General features: G+C 44.5%; 1 protein-coding gene and 1 pseudogene across 6 annotated transcripts in view; both read right to left on the bottom strand.

Annotated features, from left to right (window-relative positions):
• The window catches only part of Kif26b (kinesin family member 26B), a 396,540-nt gene that overhangs the window by 168,815 nt on the left and 200,857 nt on the right, over nucleotides 1–26,868 (bottom strand). The gene's annotated exons all lie outside the window — the stretch shown is intronic.
• On the bottom strand, nucleotides 1,930–25,530 carry LOC110310029 (annotated as a pseudogene).

Here is a 26,868-nt window from a genome sequence, read left to right as displayed (position 1 = left end):
ATCCACTCCTCATTCTGTCGACATCAATCTGCATCAGGAGGCAGACGAATGAAGCTGCCGCAGCAGATCCTATGATTTGGATCTTAGTGTCCCCGCTCCCCAACGGTCCTTTGCCAAAGGCTTGGTCTCCGGTGTGTGGTGGACCATTGGAGCGATGGGGCCTAGTGGGAGATCTACGTGACTGCACCTTTGGAGGAGATCTCAGACTCAGTCCCTTCTTCCTATCCCTTGCCTCTGACATGTTTTTTCATCATAGGCCCTAAAACAGTGAGGCCAAACGAATCAGGCACTCGGGGCATCTCTAACTAGGAACAAAAAAAAAAAAAAAAAAAATGAGCCCTTCTCTTTGTAAACTGATTGATTGCCTTGGGTATTTGCTACAGTAACGAAGAGCTAGCTAACGTTTCAGATTTCCTTTTCATTTCCTGCTCTGATTAGCTACAGTGGAGCTTGGAAAGACACAGGACTTTCACTCTGTAAAAAGACAATAACTGTCTGATGTTAACCATCAGCCCCAGCCCTTCATGGTGTCCCTCCTGCAGGTTATGCCATAGCTACCCTGCTTTGTGGGTAGCAAGAGACTATGCTGCCAGGCTCAAGGACCATCCTGTGGCTTTCCTACCCCTGCCCCAGCTCAGTAAGAATTCCTTTCAAAAATAATTCATTTGATAGAGTGTGCCATCCACTTCTGCCAAGACACACACACATGCGCGCGCGCGCGCACACACACACACACACACACTTTTCCAGGGGTAAGTAGCTCTGAAGAGTTGCAAACATTTCAATGTTTAAAGAACCTGTATGAATAAGAAGGGAATTAAATATCAAAAACAAACAACACGAAATTCTCAGGGTGAGTGAGCAGGGAGGGCAGACAGCATTTTCTCTGTGGTTTTCCCCATCCTTTCATTGACACGCTCTGTATAGCTTTAAGGGAACCCTGAGCACCAGGCTCTTTCTTGGGAATCAGTGCTCTCTGACCACTAGCTTTAGGGGAAGAATGCAGTAATGTATGCAATCAGCAAGCAGCCAGCAGGCAGTAAGTCAGCAGGCCTGGGGTCTGGGAGCCTATAGCAGTGGGTACATGGCACAGATCAGTTTAATTCCTGTCCTTTTGCTCTGTGCCTCAGTTTCCAGCTCCCTTTTCTTTGATTTGGACTAGGTTTGAAGTTGGTTCCAGTGGTGGTTTGCATAAAAATGGTTCCCTTAGGAAAATCAGTTATGTCAAATGATGTTTTGCTGGGGCACACAGGTTAAAGGATGTTTTACTGGAGCAGGCACAGGTGAAAGGATGTTTCGCTATAGCAGACATGTGAAAGGACTCATGATGTTTAAAAGGAATATAAATATGACCCCACAGACAGTGGGCGCTCCAGCATTGGGGTTCACTTTGCTCCGCCTCGCTATTCTTTGCTGATGGCAGGCACATATTGGTTCACCTTACATTGCCTTGTTGGGTTTGCTTGTGGTGACATCATAAAGAGAAACTCACCAAAGAAAGTCTCCTGCAGCTCCTGAGGTTCCTGCAGCTTTCTTGCCACTTCTGCGGTGGACTTGGGGCCGGTTGGTGAGCCTCGCAGTTTCTTCTGAATTGAACTGCCCTTGCTGGTTCCTGTGTGGTGTCTGCTGAGTGGACTGGTTTGCAGCTGCTGGTTCATGTTGGTGTTTGCCTGAGGACTGAACGGCTGATACCCTGACAATGAAGATTGGACTCTCCCCCAAAGAACTATTTCTAAGCAGGTCCATTTCCCCCGTGTCCTAATAACTTTTCCTTTCCACTGCCTCTGGTGTGTGGTGAGCTAGAGGGGAGGCTGAGCCTTATTAAAGTCGGTTGAGAAAACTTTATACCTACACCCAAAGACCACAGTCTATGCCGTAGGGAGTGGCGCTATTAGGAAGTGCGGCCTTGTTGGAGTAGGTACCGTCCAGTTAGAGGAAGTATGTCCTTGGGAGTGGATTTTGAGGTTTCAGAAGCTCAAGCCCCGTGGTGTTGATTTCCAGCTCCTTCTCCATCAGTGCCTTTTCCCGTAGGAACCGGAAGTGTGCCTCCTTGTCCTTGGTCGCAGTCTCACCTCGAACTTTCTCTTGCTCCTTCTCCAAGGTCTGTATTTTCATGTCCTGGCCCTCCTTTACCTTGTAAACTGGCTTCAGTGCCTGCAACTGCTGTTTCAAATCCTCTGGGTCTTTCTGCCCTGCAGGAGCTGGGCTTGAAGAGCTGCCTTTCTCTGGTTGTATCTGGATGCCAATTCTTGTCTCTCGCGTTCTATCTCGCCACATTCTTGGACGTACTGCTTCCACAGCTCCTCCTGTTTCTTCTCACACTGTTCCTTATTTTTACACAGGTATTCCATGAAAAGCTGGTTTTCAGCCTGTACACGGTATTTTTCCTCTACTAGCTGCCTGCTGTCCTTCAGCAGCCTTTCCCGCCGGCATTTAGTTTCTTGGATTTGCTGGCTCAGCTCCTTCGTCGCCACCACTGTCTTCCTTTTTACCCGTTTCTCCAAGCTCGTTAGCAACTTTGGCTTGAGGTACGTATTTAGGATAGTAAGGTGTGGTGTGAGCGGGAGGTGCACTTCTGATGCTCTGGGCAAGCGTACTCCAGATCCAAGAGTCCCTGAGGACAGCTCCACAGGGAGGAAGGGTGACTACAGAGGAGCAAGCCTTAGTGGTAAGCACCCTCCACCAGGAACAATCCAGCTATGCTCAGACTGTGATAGGAAGGTTACACTCTGTGTTTTTCCTGCCAGAGCATCTGGCTGTCCAAGGATGCCCTGCAACCTCTGCATTCTCTGGGTCTTGTCAGACCCTGTCTGGAGTATTCTGTTCCAAGCTGCATGTCTCCTTTCCAGGGGAGCTCATCTGTCTGGGGACCAGAGTTCTGCCTCTCTCATGCTCTACGCTAGAGGGTGTTAGCACCCTACCTCTCCACCCCCTCCCTCCTCTACCTGCTCAGTGATCCAAGATCTCAGCCCTGTTCCCAGTTGTTTCCAGTCTCTGCCATCTACCCTCAACCTCTGTGCTGGGTTTGGGACCAAATAGATTCTCCAGGCAATGGCAGCTAGATCGGTATAGAGGTGCATCAAGCTACTAGTGTTCAGTTTGAGTAGTCTGGGGGAGGGAAAAGAGGCCAGGAGGAAGAAGGGAGGCACCTACACCTAGGCATTTACAGGTGGCCTTCAAAACTTTTGGTGTGCCTACTGATGGGAGCGGCAGCATCCAGGAAGCATCTCTGTGCAGGTGACATGTAGGGCACTAGATTACTGGGTAGTTGTGAGGTCTAGGCTGTGGCTTGGGAGCCTGCCATCAACCCCAGTTCCTTATTCCAGGAATCCTCCAGCACTAGCCTGTGTCAATTAAGTTTATTTTCTGCAATCCTCTGTGCAAAACACATTGCAATGTTAACACTTGACTCAGTGATGATACAGCGGCTTTTAAAGAGCTGAGGCCTGGGATTTACTTGAAAAGAGAATACAGCATAAACACACAGGTTTGGGGAAGAGGTGCCCAAGGACTCTATCCTGTGTACATGTCGAGGTCTAAGTATAGGTGTAGAGCAGAAAACCAGAGAGTCAACAAGATCCCTCTTCCACCGAGTTCTTGTCTGTGTAGACTGTGATGGTTTGAAAAGCAATGAACCCCATCTGCTCATATATTTGAATGCTCATTAGACAGTGGCTTGTTTGAGAAGGATTAGGAATCGATGCTGTATTGGAGTAGGTGTGGCCTTGCTGAAGAAGAGTGTGACTGGGGTAGGCTTTGAGGGTTAGCAAACCCACCCCAGCTCCAGTCTCCTGCTCCTCCTCTCTCTGCCTATGTATCAGGATGTAGAACTCTCAGCACCATGTCTCCCTGTTTGCTGCCATGTTCCCATAATGATGATAATGGACTGACTTCTAAATTTGTAAGCAAGCTTCCACTTAACTGCTTTCTTTTATAATGAGTTGTCTTGGTCATGGTGTCTCTTTACAGCAATAAGATACCAACTAAGACAGATAAAAGTAAAACTCAGACATTCAGATAAAAGGTATGTAAAAAAGAATATTGAGATTAAGGGCCAATGTGTTAGCTTTCTCTGGCACAAACAAATCAGGGGGAAGAGTGGTCTATTTTGGCTCACCATCTTAAAAGTGCCATCTATCAAGCTGTGATGACATAGCAGAACACAGCAGTTCACAGCATGGGAGCAGGAAGGTTGCCTTTCCTCCCCCTTTTTTATATCAGGGATTTTTGTTACAGCAACAGAAAGCTGACTGACACATAAAGGAACAGGGAGGTTTGGGGAAAGGCTAGGAAGGGTAGGGATGGCATGATTAGATATAAGTAAAGTCTACATTTTACAAAGAGAGAGGAGAATATACTTTATTTTTTCAATCTCTGCAGCACAGCAATAATAAAATGTATCTCACAATGAATCATGAAAAAAATCATTCACGGAAAATCTTAGACCATGAAGCTGGCAACACAATATTCCCGACTAGAGAATAGGAGGCATGGGTTTGTCTCTAGGGCATTAATACACAATGAAATCTCACGTTCATCCACTGCTAGTTTCCTGGAATTGAGTCAAACTCACTGACAGGCCACAGATCAATCTTACACCCTGCCACTTCCTCTCACACCTTGACTCACAATCTGCACAAGATGAAGTGGCTCTGGAGTTAGGCTAGCAATAGCTGTACCAAGAGCGTGGACATATGCTGCATACACCAAGAGCGTGGACATATGCTGCACATACCAAGAGCGTGGACATATGCTGCACATACCAAGAGCGTGAACATATGCTGCACACACCAAGAGCATGGACATATGCTGCACACACCAAGAGCGTGGACATATGCTGCACACACCAAGAGCGTGGACATATGCTGCACACACCAAGAGCGTGGACATATGCTGCACACACCAAGAGCATGGACATATGCTGCACACACCAAGAGCATGGACATATGCTGCACACACCAAGAGCATGGACATATGCTGCACACACAGAGATTGGGACAGAGTTGCCTCAAGAAGCCTCCCTAACCACTGCCTTCATGGTCCCCAGGAGTCTATGAGGCTCTTCATGTGTCTAGATTCACTTCTATCATGCTCCAGGGCATTCTGGTTCCTACTTAGCCTTTCCAGTCAAGGAAAAATGAAGAAAACCCACCATAATATTGATCCCCTGGAGATACCTGATGCTGTGGGGACCTCAAGCTTGATAACTGCTTTGCCAATGCATGAATTCTGACCTCACTTCTACTTCTGAGCCCTGAGACACTGCAAGTCACCTGACTTTCCTCAGTTGTAGCAGGAGTGGTGGCGGTGGGGCCACCACTATGTAAACAATGGGCCACACAGCCGCAAAAGCATCTCCTGCAGGAGGACCTAATTGAGGAACACCTGAGAGACCAAGGATTGCTGATGCAGACAGTGCCAGCCAATCAGGAACTGCTGTTTATAAGAGATGCTTTCTTGGGGCTAATGGGGTGTGGGTGGAGGGTATTAAAGGAGCTTGCAGCAGTGTTCAGATGAGCTAGCTGCAGTGTTTCTCACTTGTTCCTGGAGTCTGAGTCATTGACTCTGCACCACCTCACCTTCAATCCCCAAGGGCAGGTAGGGTCAGGTGGCACTCAGTTTCCTCCTGTACATAATAGAGGTGATATCTACTAGGGCCGATGTGAGGACCTGACACAGGATGTGCAATGGGTTGAGCCCCAGTCAGTGGCAGCTGGTATCGTTCTTATTTTCTCAGGCTGGCATACAAAGACAGTGGCTACTCTGCCTTCCAGGGCATTGTAAGGGGTAGGCTGTCTTCTTACAGGGTCCTACTAGGCAAGCATAGGTAGAAGACAGAAGGCATCTTAGAAGTCATGTGACCCATTTCATTTCCCATGGCATCCATCTGCCCATTCTGCTGGACTTACGTGTCTTATACTACACTTTGTCTCCAATCTGAGCATAACTCACTGGGCTGGCAAAGTCTCTCTGAATCTTCCTGGGACTTCCTATAAGTATCACCCACTCATTAATTCATTCATTGCCCGTTGACATCTCCATAGAAGGCAACTTACATTAAAACACCTTGAGTTCAAAGCCCCAAGTCTAGTGGTTTGGGCAACTAACATGCAGAGCACCAGGTCTCTGGAAAACTAAAAGGTCTAGGCCATGGCTTGACAGCTCTGTGTCTCTGCTTTCTCGTGTGGCTATTTATTATAAGTGCAAAACAAGATGGTGTCTTCGGTAGTTATGATCGAAGGTACTGATACCCCAAAGCTACCCAACTAGGGCTGGTGTTTGCCATGAATACTGTGTTTACCCTGTGAAGATGTAAGTAAAGGAGATCATGGCCAAGCCGGTCACTTCCTCCCTCTTCCGAGTTATTGGCCTCGCTCTAGTTTGGATTGGCTGTTTGAAATATTCAGTTGTACAAAATATGCCAGTCTTGGTGTTTTAGGAAGTAACTACAACCTTGGTGTTAGAAGGTTGTAGACAGGACTGGAGAGTCAGCTCGCGGTTAAGAGCACTTCTTGTTCTTTCAGAGGCCCCAGCTGAGTTCAGTTCTCAGCATTCACATGGCAACTCAGAAAGAACCATCTGGAACTCCCGTACCAGGGAATCTGATGCCCCCATCTGGCTCCTGCAGGCACTGCATACACGTGTTGTATGTTGATTGGTGTAAGCAAAACACTCATACGCACACAAGAAAAGGAAATGTTTACATCCTTTAAAAAAGAACACGTGACAAACTAAGTTTTGCAAGGCATTCTTTCTATATGTTTTACAGCCATCCTATATCGATATGTTTTACAGCCATCTGATATCTACACATTTACAGCCATCCCATAGCATCATAATTAAAGTACCCTTCCCATTCTCCACGATGAGCTCAGGAATAAGACATTTAGAGTGTTAGAAAACCCTTTACTGTTTTGTCAAGGGAATTTCTCTCCTAGGGAGACATAAAACAACGTCCCACCCTTCCTCATATGGTCCTAATGACAAACTAAAGCAGTCTAACTGCTGTTCACCCTGAGAAAACCAGTGAAGCTTATTTACAGAGCATGTGAGGAGTGCCTAGAGAAGCCTGGCTGACCGCAAAGCAGCCACACAAGGAGGTCTTCACCAGCCTGCATGACAGCTTCTCCATTGTCCATGCAGATGGAGTTCCCTTCAGTTAACTTCCCTGAGCCTATATATCTAGTCCCTCCTGAGACCCATATGGTCAGATCACATGTGCTCAGAGAAGGAATAAATAGGAGTGGCCAGGACAGGTGGGAGTCCAATAAACACCTCTACCTCTTCTTCCTGTGCAGGAACATCAATAGTTACTAAGCCTTATCCTAGTGGTCTTCTGCCAGCAGGTATGGCTGACCTCATGAAGATCGAGGTTGCTGTGCAATGATGATAGCTCTGTATAACACGAGTCTACTCACGATATCTCCCACAGAGACCTAAACTTAACCTTGCAAAGCAGTTGTGTAATGGGATCAAACATTCTGTATTCACTTCCTTGTTCCTTGGTTTGTCCCAGCAAATTACCACTGACCGCTACTGCCACTTGGCCCCTGTATGCTTAGTGACCAATAAGAAGCTGCTCTGACTGGCTATAAGGTTCAGAAAACTTGTGAGAAGGTAGAACCAAAAAGTCAATTTAGAACGTTTGCTGCATCACTCCTAAGTAATCCAACACTGTTTAGAATTGCAGTACAGGCCACACGTGTGTACATACACACAAGTATCATATACGTACACATATATAAACACACATTCATGGACACATAAACAAACACAGAGTTCATACACACACACACACACACACACAAACACACACACACAAACACACACACACAAACACACACACACACACACAAACACACACACACACAAACACACACACACAAACACACACACACACACACACAAATAAATACCTAAAATAACAGAATCAATCGCATGATCTTTAGCACTGTGTCCCAGATCAGGCACAGTCAACTGCACGAGGAAATGGATGTGCTATAATCAGATTCTATTTCCAAAAGTGGGGCTAGGTTGTTCTTGAGAAAACCTAGGGCTTTTCTGGATTTCCTTATTCTTCCATGGAATACAAGTGGGTGAAAATATTAGAGAAAGAGGAAGAGACCTTAGTCACAGACTTTATACTTCACATGCCCAAGCTTTGTGTGTCCTTTTGTGCCTGGATAGAAACAGGAGCAGCCTTGCACTGGATCACCAGACTGCGCCACTATTCTCCCATCTCTCATCCTGCCATTTGTTTTTGATTTTATGTCCTTTTTGATTAAAATGTGTTAAGTGCACACATGATGGGAGGCTAGTGTGGTATTTCATTTCATAAATACCACATGGCTGAAGAAATCAAAGCTCCTTTTGACCACTCCACCCACTGCTTGGCACTCAGGTCAACACTAGCTGCTCTGGGTATGAGATGGGATGCAGGGGTGCCTGTCGTTTTGTTTGTCCCGTTTTACTTAACACAGTGTTCCCCAGCTCCACCTGCTTTGCCAAAACCGACAGGATTGTATTATTCTTTATGGTTGGATGGCACTGCATTGTGCATAGAGAGCCACACTTTCTTTCTCCATTTATCCACTGACAGGTACCCAGCATCTACAGCCAACTGATTCCAACAGAGGTGCCAAGACACACACGGGAGAGGGGACAGCCTGTTCCGAAAACGGTGCTGGGGAAGCTGGGCCTCTCTGTGTGGAGCACAGTGAGCAAATCAAGCTCGCTGTGCAAAAACAACCCACCCGAAAACCTAAATCTAAGAGCTGATGAGCTGTGACCGAGCTCAGGGGCTGAGCCCATGTGTGAGTCTCTAGGTTCAACCCCCAGAACCAGGGAAAATAGAATTAAAAAATGAACAAACAAAACCCTCAAACTCAGAAACTCATGAAAGAAACACGTGGGAAACTCTCAAAGACTCCAGTGTAGGCAATATTTTAAATATCTTGTTTTATTAGTCTGTCTATTATTAGCTTTCGTCTTTTCTTTTTGGGTCTTTTCTTGGGGGAGCCGTTGTTGTTTTATTTTTCAGATCTTGCTCTGTAGCCCTGGCTGGCCTCAAACTCATTCTGTAAACCAGGTTGACCTTGAACTCACAGAAATCATTCCTCAGCCCTTCCAAGTTGCTGGGACTGCAGGTTTGTCTGGGCTATCAGTCCAACTAATTTACACCCTCCAATCACAAGAAACAAAAGCAAAAACAGGCAAATGTGGTTTCACCAAAAGAACAGGCTTATCCTCGCCAGGATGAGATTTTTATTCCACTCTTCAAACATATTTTTTATTTCTGCTGCTCTAGAACATAGCTTGGTTTTGACTTAAGAACTCAGTTCTTCTTCCGGCTCAGGTAACCACAATGTTCCCATTCAATGACTGGTCCATCCCAAGATTCTATATGTCCAGGTTCCACAATGTTGCATAGCCTAAGTGGTCCCAGAGGAAGTAGCAGTGCCTTGTGCAGGAACATGCCACAGGTGTATGGGACATCAGTTCAGTGCAGTCTAGACAGGCACAAGGTGCTATTTCTAAGTCCCACAATAGACAAGGCTGAACTCCTTGATATAGCTGTAGAATCTCAACCACTGGTCCACAGACAAGTAGGAGTAAAAAGATAACTAGGGGGAGGAGACATGGCTTAGGAATTAAAAGCACTAGATGCTCTTGCAGAGAGCACAGGATTGGGTCCCAGCACCCACAGGGCAGTTCATAACTGTAAAGAAAGTTCCAGAAGATTTGGTGCCCTCATCTGGCCTCTGTGGGCACTGCATGCACAGGGTATGTTTATATACATGCAGGTAAACACACATACACACACACACACCACCACCACCACCACCACCAGAACAATAGTAATAATAAATGGATCTAAAAGAATAACTAAATTGGGAAGCAAGCAGAGTTCAAATTCCAACCTGTCGGGGAAGCAAAACCACAACAGAGGAGATAGGTAGGTAGGCAGCAAGACCTGCAGAAACTACTGATCAATTCTTTCCCTTGGGTTTGCTTTCCTTTTTTTCTCTTCTCCAGACCGCAGGATGGAAATAATTGGGTGTTTGCAAACAAAATGCAGAAAGAGGAAATGCTCCATCTAAAGCTGTAATTAGCATGTCAGTGCTGTCTGTGATGTGTGCACACAGAGATGCATTCCTACTGAAGTGGCTTCCTCTTCCACCCCTGCCTACTTCCAAAATGGGCCTGAGTGACAAGATGCAATGGAACAAGACTACAGACTTATCAGTGCTAAAACCTGCTCCTATCCGCAGGTACTACCTACAGACCTGTGCTACCTACAGTTCACCAGTTGTTCCAAATGATAATGGAGGTGACCAGCCTAGGGAAATTACCATGCGGGAGATGAATGTTTGGCTTTTATTTGCAGGCTAAGGACGCTAACGTTTCTCCTAACTGGGCTCACGTCATATTTGATGAATGCTCAAACATGATTGTACCAGTAGCATTTTCTCTGAAAATTGCAACAATTACTCATTAGCAAATGAGGGCCCTCGGGCAATGAATCCGCTCCGAAGACTGAGTGCCCTGTTACCAACACATGCAACAAATTAATCCTGAAAGTTTGGCACTTAGAGTGGGGATTAGAGTGTTGCAATTAAAATTCACATGTACAAGTTGCATCCATTATTGCTTCTAAAAATTTTATTTGACCTTTCTGTGGCAAGTCGCCTGTCCTAGGTTAAAAGGAAGTTTAAAGTGCATGAAGATATGAGCAACGAACCTCTACAGTGAAGCAGGCAGGAAAGGATGGACCTGAATGTGGAGCATATGGAGCCTGGAACGGACTTTTGGTCAGACTCATTAGTGGATGCTGGATATATCCAGTCACCATCTGCTTGTTCTTCCACACCCTGGAACAGCAGCACCTGCCCAAGGCTTATCCTGCCTTTCCCCACCCCACCCCCCTGTCCCCTTAGAGTCTTTGGCTGCTATCTTCATGTCATTTTAAACATAGTATAGCTGGTCTCTTGCTACCACCTGGAGCTTGGACTGCTGCTAAGAGATGGGTTTGAGGACAGTTGACTAGGTTTCTGCTGCTTGCTATTAAGCCTGGGCAAGATCCTCAGTATTTTTATCTGTTTCTCAAAGCAGAAAAGATGCAGACTGGAATGCGTGTTCATCCTTGGAGCAGTTCTGGCCCTCCAGCACTCAAAAATAATAACTGGCATAATTTTTGCAAGACTTCCTCGGGGAAAATGCAAGTATTTCTGTATTACCTTAAACCACAAAAAGCAATTTGGCAGCTTCTAGAAAAGGAGAAGGCACACATCTCTATGTTGGAGCAATCTCATCACTACCTTTGAAAGCTTGCGCATGCGCACAAGGGGAGGTGATGGACACATTCCCAACAGTGTGCACAACCACAAAATATTGGGATGATGGTGAAGAGTGAGGATAAATAAGTTGTGGTATTTCCACAGAATAGATCAGTTCCACGTTATTAAGATGCTTCAATCCCAGAAGCATAACGCTGAGGAAGTAATGTTGCAACAGAAACATGGGTGGTAACATTTGTAAAAACTCTAAAACTGTGACACAATGTTTCACATTGCTTAGAGAAACATGTATGCCCGGTGTTTAAACCGAGCACTTCTGGAGGGGAAGAGGAGAGAGATGAACAAGGTCTGCAGAGGCCTCAACCATACTGCTGTCTTATTTCCTTAGAAAATGATGAGTGGGGATCTTATGACTTCTAAGCTTTCTTCTGCTAGTCACAGTTTGTATGTATAAACTACTGCGTGACTTGAAAAAGCATCTGAGTTGTACTACTGTTTTTGTTATTGTTTCTTTGTCTGTTTTGATGTGGAATCTCAGTCTGCGGCCCCAACCTCAGAATCATGATCTCCCTGCCTCAGCCATCTGGGTTGTGAGGTTGCAGGAGTGTCAGGCACAGTCAGTGAGTACTTTTGCTTTGGTTGAGAACATCTGTCCTCTGTGATGAGCTGCAGTCTAAGGTCACAGATATGACACGCTGTTTTCCTTGCAGCTTCCCTCCCTAGAGCAATTCATTATAAAAGTTTTCCTTATTATAATTCCTAATGGTCAAGAAAAAACAATTCTCGTGTTACTTTACGAGCCAACCCTGTACATCAATGGCATATTTAGATAATGGATCTTTCTCTCATTTAAAAGCATTTATGTAGTCCCTTGAGTGTGCACAGCCCCATGCCAGAGTTGGGAAACGATAATGGGGTTACATTATAAAAGGAGCTTGGCCACTGCAGTTTCATTAAAAATTAAAATATTTTGGGTAACTCAGTTCATACTTTAAAAATAACATAATGGAGTTCTTTAGAAACTAGGAAAAAAACCCCAAATACTCCAAGAAGAGTATGAAAGAAAAGAAACAAAAAACTTTAACAGAAACCACTAACCAAAGGAAACGTGGGGAAATTTTCAAACGTTATACAATTTTAAGCTATCAAAGGGCCAAGGTAACACTCAGTGTTGGTACAATTCCAGGGGCTGGGTACTCAGCACCGGGCAGACTGTGGCCCTCTGCCCCAAACAGCTTACAATAGCAGCAACCCCAAAGATTTTTCTGCTAGACTTACAGGTGAAGACAGCAAACAGGGACATGCATGGGACTTCTCATGCAAGGATACTCAGAGAAAGAGCATTTATCATAGCGAGTCACTTAAATATACTACAGGGTAGTCATTAAATAAGATGTTATCATGTAATGGGGTAACCATTACATGATTTATTTTTCCGTTCATAAAAAATGACATGGGCAAGCATTCAAGAAAATAACCAAAAAAACAAACAAACAAACAAAAAACACAAAAAACATCAGCTAAGAATATTCTGCTTGGGTAGAGAAATTGGATGCTGTAAACGATGTATGCTGTCACCCGCCCACACACCCACCATGGGTTCCCAGAACTCCCTGGATACTCCTACTCCACAGGTGCTCAAGTCCCTTACAGAGAAGGGAAGTGAAGATCACACCAGCACTGGGTGGCTGTCACCCCAAGTGGGCCATTGTAAGCTAAAGGAAGCCCAGAGAAACATACCAAGGCTTGCAGGCTGTTGGGTCCTGTTGGAATAGGTCTTCCTAACTACAGTATTCTGGACAATATACACTCTCTGCTTCACTCCTGGGGTCTATTTAACTCATATGCTGAACACTGTTTTGTAAACGATATCTGTCCTCTCCACCGCCCTCTGTATCCAGCCAGGCTTCTCCTCTGGGTACCACACTTCAAGCATTTGCTTGTACTGCAACTGTAAATGCTGATGTCCTATGGTCTTATCTCGATGGCTCAGGACTAATTCTATTCAATTAAAATCAACCAACAGGCACTATTGAGAGGTAGGATATTAGTGTAAATATGATCTGGAGCCAGCCTAGGGCAGCAGGGTGACATAAGGCTCCATGGCAGCAGGCTGATTGACAAGAACTGCACCTGTAACGCCAGCTCTTAAGAAGTGGAAGCATAAGTATTAAAAAAGCAAAAAACAAAAAAACCCAAAAATCTAAGGCCAGCCTGGGTTACATAATGAGTCGGAGGCCAGCCTCAGCTCAAAATAACAGAAACAAGTAGACAGATCTAAATATCCAGCATCTCTTTTTTTCTTAACCTCAAATGGAAGGCACAGCTAAGCGACTCCTAATGCAGAGACTTTGTCTCTACCAAGGGAACGTGAGCTACCTAGGCATTGATGCTTGTTAGAAAGCCAAGCCCCGCTGAGAGTTTCCCTGGTCCTAAGGACAGAAGGGAGAGGGAAAAGGAAATCAAAACCTGAGGGGTGCTTCTCTCCTGCAGAGGAGCCTGCTGGCTGAGAACTAGGGCAGTTTCTGGGGCAGGGCAGGTCTTTCCCACTGAGGACTCCTCAGAGGCTACCTCCACGCTTGCCTGAAGCAGCAGTTAGCTGACAGAGCGCTTTCTAAGGCATTGTGTGGAGGCTCCCAGTGGAAGGTATCAAGGGGGACCTGCGAAGTTCTGTTCAGCCAGGGCTTTCCCACACTGTTATTGATGCTTTTGAGCACCTCAGAGGGAAACAAAGGAAGGAGACTTTCTGGGCCAGCTTGTGCCTTTTTTTTTTCCTGTTCATGGAAGTCAACGTGCAGCGAGAAGCAGGAATGCACTGGGGAGGGGCAGGTGAGGCCAAACCCCAGCCGGGTTTGATTTCCCCCTTTCTTCAGCTTCACTCCCCTAGATGCTCAAACACAGATGTGAGAACCATTGAGAAGAAAACTAAGACTGTAGCCTCAAGTACCACCCAACCGCTTGAATGCACCCAGGCTGATTAACATATTAGTCCCTTTAATTCAGTTTCAACACCTATGATCGACCGCAGCTCTTAAATAGTAAACCAAAAATTCCAGAAGTACTCCACGTGTAAGTTTTCAATTGCATCATGTTCTGAGCAGCATGATAAAATATCACGTCATTTCCCATCATCCTTCCTGGGCTATGATCTGTCTTTCTGCCCTTTCTCCATATGATACCCAGAAGGCCTGCAGCATTGACTTCCTCTTTTCATCGTATGGGCATTGGGTTATTATCACATCACCCCGAGAAGGGTGAGTGCTGTTGAGCAAGATACTTGGAGAAAAAGACCACATCCGTGCAACTTTTATTATAGTATACTGTAATAACTATATATCTATATATAATTATTAATTATTAGTAGGCTCTTGCTTAATTTACAAATTAAATTATGATGTGTATATAGGAAATAATGTACTCTGGCCAAGGTTTCAGGCATCCTCAGTGAATGCTGAATTTAGGAAACTAGGGTATGGAGTTATAGCAAGAATCCCAAGAACAAACTGTAAAGAGACTCTATATTTTATAGAGCAATAAAATACGGCCTTCACTCATAGAACTTATGGCGGTTAAAAGGAACTCAGAATCTTACTAAAAACATCTCAAATTATGGAAAATAAGTTGAATCCTCCTCCTCAGCCAACTGGCCTTCCTCCAACTTACATCTTTCAAATCTGTATGAGACGTATTCAGCCAAGGGTCACTTTAAATCCTAGGAGGTAGCATCTTTTTCCCAAAGTTTACCTGGACCTGACCATGTAAGCTCTTGGCTGGGTTTGTGGCCTATCCCTACTTGAACATGTTGAGGATATTTGCACAGTTTGAAAATGTTACCACTCAAGGAGGCTGTGACTGAGTCAGAACTAAGAAGTGGAGTAATGTGTTTTTAACTTTGTGACCACAGTAATCTTGACTGTTGCTAAAGCTGATGAGCTTCATACTCATCAAATACAAACTAGAGAGTGGACAGGACCTCGGGTTTTCACCTCTGGTCTATGATCCTTATAGCAAAGTAAAATACAGCCCCCAAATGTTAAACAAGACAAAAGATATTGCAACCCTGAAAGTCACATTTCATAGCAAAATTATAACACTTATATTTTAAATGGCATGTATATATATGTGTGTGTATATATATATATATATATATATATATATATATATTTGTACAGTAGCTGCTTAAAAAAAAGTTAGAGTGAAAGAAAAAGAAAAACAATAGAGCTGGGGGAGAGAAATAGAGAAATGCTAGCCAGAGCCTTTTCCTAGGGCTGGGGCTGGGATGGAAGGGCCAGGTGTCTGTCTTACATGTACAACTGAAAGAGGTGTAAAAAACTCAGTAAACAAAAAAACAAAACAAAACAAAACCCTCAGGAAACACATCATTCCACGTGATGTCTATCTTGAAATCCCATCAGAAGACACAATCACCACCACTGATTTTTCCTTTTATCTCAGGCTCCCAAACAGTGTGGCATGGCTCTAAGAGGCCCGAGTATATCAAGATCAATCACAGATTTTCTGGTGTGCTAGATTTGTATATGCAAAAGAATGCAGCTGACCTCACACCATCCAAAAAATTCACTCAGAATGATAAACAACTAAATATAAAAGTTGAGTCTATAAAACTCTTAGGAAAAATATAGATTGAATCGAATATAGGACTTGGCATGGATTCTTAGGTTAAATGTTCCAGGTATGAGCAACAACAGCTAAGAAAAGCAGATCAGGGCTGGAGAGATGGCTCATCTGTTAGGAGTACTGACTGCTCTTCCAGATATCCTGAGTTCAGTTCCCAGCAACCACATGGTGGCTCACAACCATTTGTAATGGGATCTGATGCCCTCTTCTGGTGTGTCTGAAGACAGAGACAGTGTACTCATATATATAAATAAATAAGTTTACAAAAAAGGTAGATCATTGAACTTCATCAAAAGTAAAAACTTGTGTGCCCCCAAAGGATTATTAGAAGAGAAATAAAGATAACCTAAAGAACGCCCAAAGTGTCTGCAAATCAGGCTTAATATCCAGAGTTTCTATAGAGATTCTAAACTCAACAGCAAAAGAAAGCTTAGAAAACAGAACAGGGATTTGAACTGACATTTTTTTCCCAAAGAAGATAATCAAGCATTCAAAACATACACAAAGGGTTGATCAACATCATTAACTATTAGGGAAATGCAAATTTAAAAAACACATTATACAATCTCACACCCACTAGGATTGTTGTCATTTTAAAAGAAAAACAAATAGTGAGGCTAGAAAAAACAAAACAAAACAAACAACCAGGAGCCCTGGCACCATCCTGGGAGAAACGCAAAATTGTGTGGTTGCCATGGAAAACATCAGTGCAGAGTGCAGTTCCTCCTCAGAAAGCTGCATGTGCAATTGCCTGCCACGGAGCTCAACAATTCCACCCAGAGGTGCAGAGGCAAAAAAAGTTGACACAGAGACCCAAAGAGATGCTTTACCTGCTAATGTCCGTCACACTTTCTTCAGCAATGGCGCCAGAAAAGAAATTAACCCAAAGGTCCAGGAGCAGAAGAATGGATAACTGGAGTGCGGCATGTGCACACACAGAAGCATTCTTTAGGCATAAAGAGGGATTGAGTTCTAACACATGCCACTGTATTGGCAAACCTTAAGAACACTGTGTCAACATAGCCAACGAAGCCAGCCATGAAAGGGACACATGCTGTTTGACTCTGCTTACATGACAAGTCCAGAATAGGCAAATCCTAGAGACAGAAGATAAACCAGAGGTCAATAGGCAGATGGGGATTTACTTGTTGCTCATTAGTTACAAAGTAGCCACTTGCAGTGATGATAGTTTTGGAAACAGATAGCATTGGCAGCTGTACAGCACTGTGAATATAACTAATGATACTGAGTTGTACACTTAAAACTCCCAATGTCATAAAGTTTATTTTATGTAGCTGATCATGATAAATATGTCCTTTTAGAAGAAGAAGAAGAAGAAGAAGAAGAAGAAGAAGAAGAAGAAGAAGAAGAAGAAGAAGAAGAAGAAGAAGAAGCAGCAGCAGCAGCAGCAGCATGGGCCAAAGAGACTGCATTGGGATTTAAAGTGCTCACTGCATGTGTGAAGGCTTCCATCTGCCACAGAACCCACAAAAAAGGTGGACATGGAGGCACATCTGTGATCCCAGTGTTCCTAGAGAGAGGTAGGGGGCAGAGACAAGAAACTCCTGGAAGCTCACAGGCCAGAGTGCCTAGCAAACCTAGAGAAAGAACCACCAAGAGACCTAATCTCAAACATAGGATGTCATGCGGACTGTGGCTGAGGCTGCTCTCTGATCTCCACACAGGCACCACGGAGCCTACATATGCACACGTGTGCACGCACATATCCCCCCCCCCACACACACACACAATTATGCACACACAGAAATACATACATTGTGTATATACACATAAATAATGAATAAATGAATTGACACAATACTATCTGATCACAATGCAATTAAACTAGAAAGGTTTAGAAGTAAAATAACCAAATGAAAGAAAATGTTCCCTAACATGGATGAGGGAGGCCCTAGCACAGGGAGATAGGGACCCTCTTCCCTTGGAAATGCATTCTTTTTTATTTTTTTAAGATATGGATGATACTGAGTAAAAAAAGAGAATACCACCAAAATGTTAAGGAAACACTACGTATCAGAATCTATAAACTACAACTAACATGGTCAGTAATAAAAAAATTGCAGCCTAAATATTAATAGCAATTTAAAGGATGCATTAGATCTCAGGCTCCAAATGCTACAGAAAAGAATGGTATAATCCAAAAGAAAGAAGAGTAAGGAAACAACAGAGCTAAAGCTAAGCTCGGTAAGGTAGTAAATAGAAAAAACTGGAAAATAGTTCTAAACAAATCAAAATGCTTTGCTCTGTAAATGCAAAACCGCATTCCTTTTCACCAGAACATATGATAATACAGACGGAGTGACAGGAAAATTTACTCAAGCTGTCCAAATCTAGCAAAAAAAAAAATGCTTAGGAGCCCGTGTTTTATCTTAAAGTTTCATTCAAACTTAATATCCCACATAATGTCGCTTTGGGTTTTATTATTTTGTAATACTCATCCCCCTCCGCATCGCTCAGGAAGATGTGGCATAGTGCCAAGTCTCTCAGAGCCCGTGTCAGTATTTGCTCTGAGCACACCCAGCTGCAGGGGTAACATCTCTGATCTCCTTATTTTCCCAGTGAGAAGACTAAGTCAACTCAACCACAGACACAAAAACTGAACAGCGGCAGCAGCGGGGTGCATTAGCACCCCGGCCCCTACCCTACCATGGCATCCTCTGGACACTGTGCTGAATTTTATGGGAATAGTTTTAGTGAGCATAATGAATTCTGCCCTTCAGGATACCCAAAGATAGCCCTCCTAAGTCAGACACCTCGTGTGGAGGCAAGCACTCTCCCTCAGCCTTGGAAAGCCAGCAATCTAGAGGGAGCCACAGACGACTGCCTCTGAAGCTAGCTAGGGAAAGCAACTTACAGATGGAACCATGAAAACAACGAGAGAAAATGACCACCCAAAATACCAACTGCAGGAAGCAACTGATGGGCCGCAGCAGTCCGGCAGAAAGACAGAAGCCTGCCACACTCTATCCAGACACATGCCAGCTGTATTTTGTACTGTACTGTTGGTGTCACGCAAGGCAAAACACATACCCATTGGACCACCCTGATACATTTCTCGCTCTCATCAGCAACAACACAACCATGGTAGCCAGACATCTTTTCTACATTTGAGAATAAAAACGGATTCCATGTATGGTAACCCCACTTTGCGATGAACCCATTAGCTGCAAGCAGCGTGAGCTCTAGATGCATGTCATAGGAGGTGAACTTCCTCCATGCAAACTGTCACTGAAAATGTATGTTTCCCTCTAGCAGACACATATCAAGGCTATTTTATCTCCTCATCAACCAAAGGTGTTAGCAGTATCTTCACTACAAAATTCCATAATCCAGCCTGAGATGGGATAGTTATAATTTCTGCCTCCCTTTATGTCCAGTGTAAAGGGGCTTGGGACCAGCCAGCGCTGAGTGCATCCGTGTCCTTGTCCCCAGTAATTCTTCTGCTGGACAGCACAAGATGGAAGTGTAAGTCAGCCAGAGAGGAGGTGATTAATCTGGGGCCTTAGAGCTCCAGAGCTAGCTAGCCATGAGGACTAGATCTGAAAAGAGAAAGGTTTCCTGACAGTGAAAGGCATTGCTGAGACTCCATAAACAGAGGTGATTCAAAGGTAAGCCATCCAAAGACCCTGAGCAACAAGATTATTGGGGAAATGCGTTTCCTGTTGGGGTATGCCCAGCTAGCCTCTGGCCTTGTAAGTAGTTCTCCTTGGTTTTTAAAAACGTCTGGGGTGTTTGTTTGTTGGTTGGTTGGTTGGTTTGTTTGTTTTTTGCCTTTTTCCCTTTTTTCCACCCTGCTGTCCTCAGCCTGTGTAAATCACTTCCGTATGACATCAGTCTGCAGGGATTTAGAACTCATCCCGAGAGCGGTACCTCATGATGGCAGCTGCAGATGCTGGCCCCTTTCTGGTAGCACGGCAGAGTGTGTCTGCTTCTATGCTCCTCAGAACACATGCTGCTGCTCTGGCCTTATGGGCCAATGCAACAGAATCAGCCCTGTGGTTCAGATGTGCTCAGTAGATTTTTGTTTGGGGGTCCTGGCATATTCTCTGCTCCAGGAATGCCCTGGTTACATTTTGTACTGCCCCCAGCGTGTAATGGCTACTGGATGCTAGAGACTTTAAGCATCACAAGGCTAGCCAGATGTGTTGGTACATGGCATAACCCCAATATTTGGGATCTGTAGGCAGGGAGACCAGGAGTTAAAGTTAGGGAATGAGGTTTTAAAATAGTCCTGGCTGTACTGTGAATAGTCAGTCTGGCCTATAAGAAAACAAAATATCACAATTTCCCAAGTCTAGTTAAAGGTCAAACCACACATCTGGGCTCTACAGGTATGCTATATATATATATATATATATATATATATATATAGTATTAAAATTCAATGTAGCCCTATATAATATAAAACTCTACTTTAACTTTAGGTTGTGACTCTAAGCCTATAACTAAAGTATAGCTATTAAATTCCAGACCAAACTAAGAGTCATGAGATGTTTTTATGACATTTACACTAAGGAAGAAACTCCAAAGTCCCCTCCAGTCCTTTGAGCATCACCCACACCTCAAGACCTATCTTAATGCCTTCCTAACATGATCAGTCTCTGTCTTAGTCTACTCTTGATGCTGTAGCAAAATGCTTTAAATGAAGTTGTTTATAGAGAACAGAAATCTTTGCTCACAGTTCCATAGACTGGGAAGACAAGCAATCGAGACACCAGCAGGCTCAAGCCCATGGATGGATGGTGCCTTCTACATATCCTCACATGATAGGCTAGAAGGACAGACTCCCTCAGGGCTCTTTTGGAAGGACATCAGTCATGCCTCTGTGAGTAGAGTCCTCCTAGTCTAATTACTTCCTACAAGCCTCACGTTTGGGTACTACAGCCTTGGGAATTAAGCTTCCAACATAGGAGTTTGGGGACAGGTGTAAGTATAAGAACTCTGATTTCTCCTCCTGGTGCTCAATTCTTACTCACTCTGTGGATGCTTTAAACAAACAAAACAAAACAAAAGCCCCGCAGTGCTGATTTACTCTGAAAGGTTAAAACTGTAATATCACCCATGAGCTTCTCAGCGCTAACCACTTGAGTGATTTTCTGCAGCAAGCATAGAACACAGGAGCTGTCACAGTGCAGCACTGGGTCAGCAAGGACACCATCAAGACCTGCCCTCCTCACAGTGACAAGCAAACAGGCAAAGCTAAGGCTGAAGCAGGGCTAACATCTGCAAAGTAGAGTACCAATCTACCATTGTCAATCAATCTATCGTCAACCTAACTATATCCCAGGAGTTCATAGAGTTTGTGGAAGATGGCCCTTATCATAGAGCCCACGGGCTATCCAGGACCCACTGCACCGTCTGTGGGCATGCCACAGGGACACCAGTAGCAATTTGCCTGAAAGAAATGAGAGGGGCTGGAGTTAATCCTTTGCAACCTGGGAGAAGGAAGAGCCTTCAGTTCTATCAGACACTTCTTCAGGGAGAATTCTCCATGAGACATACTACTATTCATATCAGTTTCTAGATGATAGGTTTTTTGGGGGGGGGAGGGGCAGTGTTTGCTTGTTTTTAGTATTTTTTTAAAGCTTACTCTCAAGTATAGCAGTTGCAATTTAGGGTTTTCCTGTTTAACCTCCAGAGCCTCCATAATTACCAAAAGGAGGTGAGCCTCCTGGATAAACGCCAGGAGGATCTGAATGTGCTCCCCACGTCCCTCTACCAAACTGGAGAATCAGGACCATTAAAGGGTAATCAGGGCATCAGAGCTCTGCCCTAGTAAATAGACTAGCACTGTTATTGCAAGACTGAGTTGTGAGTTAACTGTTCTAAGCATGGTTTCCTGATAACAGGAGCATCTTATGCTCCTGCCTGCTGCCTGCTACCTGCCACCTGCCGCCTGCTGCCCGTCCTAGCTCAGTTGATGCTGTTGACATGCTATGATCCGGAAATGTATAAGGTCTTCACCAGATGTGGACCACTAGACCTAGAATTCCTCGAATCCAAATCTATATGAAATAAGTGTGTCCTTTATAGATCACTCTCAGGTATTTTTATAGTGGCCCTAAGATCTGAGCTCTCTGGCAGAAATATTTTAGGAACCAGACAAAACATGAAGGACAGTCAGGGACCAGTGGGCAAGACCTCCAGACAGTCTTCTGAAGGAATCTCTGAGAGCAAACTAGGCTTATGATCTATTTTACTTGCTACTATGGGAAATTCCAAATATGCATTAAAAAATGAAGAGTCTCTCTAGGTGCATCTCAGTGTCAGAGTCACTGGTCCGTGGCAGCTCTGCATCTGTGTTCTTCTGTGTTCCTCCCACTTCTGTTGCTATTATTGTAAAGCAATTCTCACTACCATAGCTTTAAATCTGTGAGGACTTTAGTACCAAACTCTACAGGACAGGAACACTTAAGAAGACGAAACTCCATTGTTATTAAGAAACATCTTAATATTTTATACCTTTTTAATTTATTAGGAAGGCTTCCTCTATTGTAGTGTCCAGGCTGAGGATGCTGGAAGACACCCCACACTCCATCCACCAGCTCAAGGAAACAAATATCTGTCCTTGCCTCTGCTAAGCCACAGCATTAAAACCATATCACATGCTTGGTTCTAGGGCCCTGCATGTTGAGGGACAAGACAATATGCAATAAACCAAGGACAGGCCATGTTCTGCTGCAAATTACATAGGAGTGTGGTGCTTGCATCCTGCTAGGACCCATGCCCAATAATAAAGTTGACACTGTTTAAACAGGAGAGATGGTTTCTGTGGATTCACATGCTCTAGAATTCTGCTGCATGCTGCTATTGGCTTTGGAGAGAGGTGTGTGTGAATTCTGGAATCTGCGTTGCTTCACTACACAGCATGGGTTCAGACAGGAGAGCCCTGTCCTGGGCGATCCCTCACTTTTCATTTTCCCTTTTTTGGTTTTCCACTTTGTAACAAAAACCTGGAAGTTTGCCTAGAGATAATTTCCTTGGATTCTCAAGAAGTGGAAGTCGGCATTATGCTATTAGACCTTATGACATGAAGTAACCTGATGAACTACTGCACATTGATTGAAGCTGAGATACCTGAACTCGGCTGACTTCCAGGAGGACCAGCACTCTTTCTGTGGATACGCGTGAGTTGGGTAGAAACCCCAGTGTTGAGCTCTGGTCTGTTGTTGTGTATTGTAATGCTAAATTATGTACCAGAAGATCTAGTTGACTAAGAGTAAATTTTTACCTTTACCAGCTTTTGTTGTGCAAACTTTGTTCCTTAATTTAAAACCATTGGTCAAATAGAAATGGCACGGCCCAATTACGGAGGGGTTAGAGGGAGTTTTGAGTTACCTGTTTGGGGGTTACAGAGGAAGAAGAGAAGAAAGGACAAGGAGGGAAGAGGAAGCTCCCATGAGAGGAGACAGACCAGGAACACACAGCCAGAAGAACCAGCAAGTATTTGGGGTATACAGCTTAGGACTTAGCCAGATCAGCAGTTAGAATAATAGATTGGGGTTACCCCCAGCAATTGTCAAAACCAAATAAAATGACCACAGTCTGACTCTCGTTCACTGGTAAGCTACACAGAGTTAAGTGTAAACTGATTGAACTACGTCACAGGTTGCTTTTCAGTCCTGGGTATTGCTGGCTTGCTTCCTGCAAGACGGGTGCTAGGGGCAGGCAGTGGTGGGTAACGGTGGCCTTGCCCAGCCCAGACCCCCCCACACTCCCCTCTCAAACATGCTTTTGCTTCCTATACCTCTTCTGCAAAGCCTGCCCTGGGCTGCCGGAGGCTGCTCTGCCTGAGAGCTGGATTTATGATCACATCCTCCTTACTACAGCAGCCACAGAGCTTAATAGCCAGGAGGGGGCAGCGAGCCCGCCCCGCCCCCATGTCTGGCCCCAGGTCAGGACAGCTCTGTATACCCCTGAGGGTTCCCAAGTAGGATCAGGCTGGAGCAGATGCCACCCACAACCAGATTTATCTAGAACTGTCTCAGTCTCTGGCTTCTTTTCTTCTTCTTTTTTTTTATTTCCCATTTAATGTTCTCACACACCCTGGGGACCATATTCTTATTCCACAGGCATCCTTACTTCTGGATGTAGGTCTGGGGAACCCAGTGGAAACCAGTGCATGCTTAGGACTGCCATCACTGATGTCTAATATTCAGGAAAAATACTCTCTTTTCAACACATCTACCCAGGTACCCAGGTAGGCTAAGCAAATGCAGAGACTTTTTTTTCCATGTACCCTCCATCTTCGCAGAAAGATGACACAGCAAGATGTGGCATAGTTCAAGCGGTTTGCACTTATTCGCCACTTGGAACTCAGCCTGTCACTTGCTAACAGTGTGGCCTAGCTGTGTCCTTTACCCAGCCTGGGACACTGATTTTGCAGTGATGAGAATGGCAACCTCACAGTAGAGGGGATATAGGAGCTAAACTACCCAGTGCCCTCCTAGCACACAACAGGTGACAGTGACTTCCCACTGAATCCTAATCTGCATTTTTGTGATAATGTCCTTTAGGTCAGAAGTGACCCCCAAAGCCATCCAAGGAGCCAGATGCCTCTGCAGCCCATTTCTTCCCCTGGCAGCCACTGCCTGAGCCTGTGGATTCCCTGTACTTCTAGGGACAGGAACCAGATGCTATCATAACTGCATGGAAAAAAATGGTCCCTCACCAAGAAAAAAGGCCCTTGACGGACGTTACTGGGGCTTTATGAGCCATCAAGTGCGGCAGCTGCACAGTTCCCGGAACGTTTCCACCCGGTGATTGTTAAACAGCAGGCGATATTTTATTATCCTTTCCCCTCTGTTTAATGTGTTGCTCACCTTCTGCTTGTGTGGTTAGCTTTGGTTATCCATCTCAACATAGAAGTATAGGAATGTCCTATTCCTGTTCCTCTCTGGAGTCTCTCTGTTTGCTCGTTAAGGTTAGAGTCACACACTCGTTAGCTGAGAGGATTGGAACCTCTGTGCAGGGGAAGCTGGTAGATGACTCAGGGCGGGACAAGAAAGGAGAAGGATGCCCTGGTGGTCACAGAGCATCAGAAAACTACAGGATCACATCAAACAAGATGTCAGCCACAGACAAAGAGGCTTGTTTAGTTGTGGCTGAGGTGCCGACATCTGGGAAAAGAGTGCTTTCTTTTCTCTCAAGTAGACTCTTTCCAACACAGACCTTCTTCTATTCCTGTGCTGAGAGGGCCCCAGACATCCTGTTTCTTCACTTCCCAACATGAAGCTGGCACTACTTTATGGTGATACACATGGGCCAGAATCGTCTCCCTGTCTCTTGGTCCTCTCACATGAAGTGGGAGTTACTATCTTGTTCTCTGGGCTCTCACCATGAAGATGGCTGGAGTTTGCAGTCCCAGAGTAGCACTTTGGGATTGTACAGGAAGCCATCAAGCAATGTCAGGCTGTTATCTGTCTTTGGGGGATGGCTACATTGATTTTTATTGTCACTGTCTAGACTCACCTCCTATGGGCATGAAACAATCCAGGTGCTGAGGGAATTGCCAGACATATGCCACACTGACGTTCACCGCAGAGTCCTGGGATGTCAGTTTACTCTCCGCCATCCTACCCACTGCCCTGTCTCCTGGGAGGATTCAGGATGAGTATGGCAAGCCCAAGGTGTTTCTCAATCCTCGTCTGCTTTCAGCCAGCTTCAAGTATTTACCTCAAGGGATTTGTTGCTTGAGAAAAATGTCCAGGACAAGGTAGCCATTTTGTAAATGCTTTAGAAGATGTCAGGACCAAACAAGGACTGTCATCATACTAGACTGGATTCCTAGTGTACTTGGCTGAGAAGTCACTCTCTTCCTAAGATACCATGTCATACTGTGACCATTCATGGACTTGACTGGGGACTTGTTCCCAAATGCCTCCTCTTTGTCTAGAAGCAGCCTATCAGCCTGCTGTCTGTAAACTCACCTGGACCTACATATTTATATTCACAGTTGCTGCTGTGTCTTAAGGTGTGGAAAACTGCTTGCTTTTTGTTTTTCCCCAGTGCAGCTTCTTCTGGGCTTAAGAGATAAACCCAAGATTTACTGAATAATCTATCCAACTGTCAAATGAGCTGCTCAGCTCCCCCTAGATCCTGTTATCCAGACTGAGGCATTAGTTTAACTGCCTGTTCTCCGACTCCTGTACCTGGTGTAGCTCTCACCTCAAGGGGAATAAGAGAGTCACTTACTGGACTATTTAGAATGGACCATAGCCCAAATAACATGGTCCAACATGGAGATGGTTTCATGACATTTTTAAAGTTACAGAACGGCGAGTCATAAATCACAGGGTGTTTTCCAAATACTTTGTTGGGGGTCTCAGGTCAGCAGTTAACAGCAGAGCAGGGACTTCTCTGGCATAGATCTCAGATGCTGTTCTCAGCTGCTAGGTTGGTGGAAGTGGAAGCTAGTGGTTCACAAGGTGGATGTGTTCTACGGGTTTATTTTTATTAATGTTGTCTCTTTCCTTCTTTTGCATGTTAACTCCAACAGGATGTCGGATACAGACATAGAGAATAAACGTCCATTAAGAAGGCTAAAGATAACGTAAGATAACATGGCTGTCCATTTGTAACATCCTAATTCTCTATGACCACGAAGTTCTAATCAGTCATATCTCTTGTAGAATCTTTAGCACGAGTCTGTATTATTTCAATTCACACTCCTCGATGGTATTTTACTTCCTTTGTTAATTTATTTATTTCTCAGTCTTGGTGATTGAACCCAGGGCCTTGGGTTAACTATTAAGCTGCACTCACAGCCCATTATTATTTATGTTTCAAGGTGATCTTTTTGATAATACTTAAGATCTTTGCCTTAGTTGCTTTTCAATTGCTGTGACAAAGCACCATGACCAAGGCAACTTATTAATGAAGAGTTTCTTTGGGACTTACAGTTTGAGAGGGT

The sequence above is a fragment of the Mus caroli genome, chromosome 1 (genome assembly GCF_900094665.2).
Source record: "Mus caroli chromosome 1, CAROLI_EIJ_v1.1, whole genome shotgun sequence".
NCBI lineage: Eukaryota > Metazoa > Chordata > Mammalia > Rodentia > Muridae > Mus > Mus caroli.
The sequence above is the reverse complement of the archived record's forward strand: the minus strand, read 5'-3'. Positions and strand labels throughout refer to the sequence as shown.